The sequence below is a fragment of the Gossypium hirsutum genome, chromosome D02 (genome assembly GCF_007990345.1).
Source record: "Gossypium hirsutum isolate 1008001.06 chromosome D02, Gossypium_hirsutum_v2.1, whole genome shotgun sequence".
In the NCBI taxonomy this organism is placed as follows: domain Eukaryota; kingdom Viridiplantae; phylum Streptophyta; class Magnoliopsida; order Malvales; family Malvaceae; genus Gossypium; species Gossypium hirsutum.
In genome coordinates, this window is record NC_053438.1 from 13841942 (window position 1) to 13844196 (window position 2255).

At 32.3% G+C, this 2255-nt stretch overlaps 1 long non-coding RNA gene across 1 annotated transcript; it reads left to right on the top strand.

Annotated features, from left to right (window-relative positions):
- Positions 1 to 486: 486 nt before the first annotated feature.
- LOC121214630 (uncharacterized) lies at positions 487 to 1003 on the top strand. The gene is made up of 2 exons (XR_005910215.1): positions 487 to 570; positions 652 to 1003. It is a non-coding gene; the product is annotated as an uncharacterized lncRNA (long non-coding RNA).
- The last annotated feature ends 1252 nt before the right edge of the window (positions 1004 to 2255 follow it).

The window sequence follows — 2255 nt, forward strand, 5'->3', positions numbered from 1 at the left end:
GAAGTATAGAAAAAGAAAATATATGGAAAACTCTACATAAACGCAAGTGTAACTTTGTTCAAAATTTGCTTTAGTTTTTTTTATCTTGTTAAATTTATTTCTTTATTTTAGTTATAATTGTGAACTTTCTTTTATTTTCCTTTCTAGGATGACTTACTTTATTTTACTCTTATTCTCAAGCAGAGCATGTAGGCACTAAATCTGCTGTTCAAATTTGAAGCCATGCTCAAAAATTTTTCTCTAAGGCTTATTGCTTTGAGTTCATTACAAGATTTCCTTGATTAAATAAATGTATTATATCTTTTTTTACCAAGATTTACTTGATTAAGAAAATGCATTGTTGCTTGAGAAAGCAAATCCGCATATTGCTGAGAACATGGTGATTCTTTCTTGAATTAATTTCTCATTCTAAGCTTGCTATAGTAGCCTTAATCTATGCCCTTCAGGTCATGACTGTACTTGGGTTCTGTGGTTGCAATAGCTGCCGGGATGGTACAAAGCATGGCTATTACTGAAGATGGAGCATTATTTTATTGGGTTTCCTCAGATCCTCATCTTAGATGCCAACAGGTTCTATTCCATTGTCTTTGTTGATTTTAACTTCCCCTAGAGTGAAGCTTTTATTTACTTCATTTGGATGAATTTGTACAGCTATATTCCCTTTGTGAGAAAATAATTGTAAGCATTTCTGCTGGGAAGTACTAGCCTGCAACTGCTACTGCTATAGGTGATGTTTACATGTGGGATGGCAAGAAAAGTATGGATAAACCACCTTTTGCAACTCGGTTACACCGAGTAAAGGGAAAAAAGATCCCTTAAAGAGTTGATTTTGAGAGTTGGTCATGAGAGAATGTAACTTGTAAACAATTTTCTAATATAGAATGCAACTTGTAAACAGAACTTATGTAATTCTAATATAGAATGTAAACAATTTTCTTATGTAATTCTAATATAGAATGTAACTTGTTTTAATTTTCTTAATTTAAATTCATTAATTTTTATATTTAGCTTTAAAGTTAAAATTTTAATAGAAATTTTAATTTAATATTTTTTATCCTTAAAAGTATATAGTTTAAAGTTTAAATTTTAAAAATAAAACATAATATAATATTTATGATAGAAATAAATATTATTTAATTAAAATATTTTTTTAATTCATGTTTTTAGTGGCGTTTGTGGGAAAAGCGCCGCTATAGGTATTGGTCTTTAGCAGCGTTTGTGGGAAATGAACTGCTAAATTTCTTGGTCTTTAGCAGCGTTTGTGGGATATGCGTCGCTAAAGGTCTTGGTCTTTAGCGGCGTTTGTGGGAAATGCACCGCTAAAGTTCTTGGTCTTTAGAGGCGTTTGTGGGATTAGCGCCGCTAAAGGTCTTGGTCTTTAGCGGCGTTTATGGGAAAAGCTCCGCTAAAGGTCTTGGTCTTTAGCGGCGCTTGTGGGAAAAGCGCCGCTAAAGGTCTTGGTATTTAAAAAAATGCCGCTAAAGTTAGCGACGCGTTCTTTAGCGGCGTTTTTTTTGGCGCTTCTCAAAGCGCTGCCTAAAAAAGTGCCACTAAAAGCCTGTTTTGGTGTAGTGAGACCACTTTATAAAATTGAAAGTCTTTTCTGCATTATTTTCATAAATAAATTTAAATTTCAAAAGCCATAAAAGAAGATATTTTCAGGTAGTATATTCCAAATTCCTGAACCTTACTTTAAGCCATAATTCTAAAACTACCCTTGAAACTTCTAGGCCCAATTTTGAGATGAGACATTGTGCTATAGGGGGAGAAATGATATTCTAATGATAAACTTCCTTACTTGTTTGGTTTTGTTCAAAAAACTGCTAAAGGAAGAAATTGTTGAGGAAACTTTTTGAAATGATTGTCTATGTGCCAATGGAAGTGGCCACTTCGGTCATCATTGCAAAAGACAATTTATTTTCCATATTTGAAGTTGGTAATTTTTTAAACAAAATCTTAGGACTTGAATGATGTTGATAATGATGTTGATATTGTGAAAGAATGTAAGCCCAACCGTGGAAACCAGTCCATTTATAGCAACTTGTCTTGGAGATTAAATTGGTTTGGATGAAGCAATCGGATCCTTTAGATTGTGGGGAACAAATAAAGATAGGTTTGAATAAATATCACCAACAGTCCATTTTACATTGATCTTTATTAGTATGTTATATCTTATTTTTTATTAGTTATTGTTTAATAAGGGATTGGATTGTAATTGGTCTATAGTACATTAAAAAGCCTCGAACTTTTATATA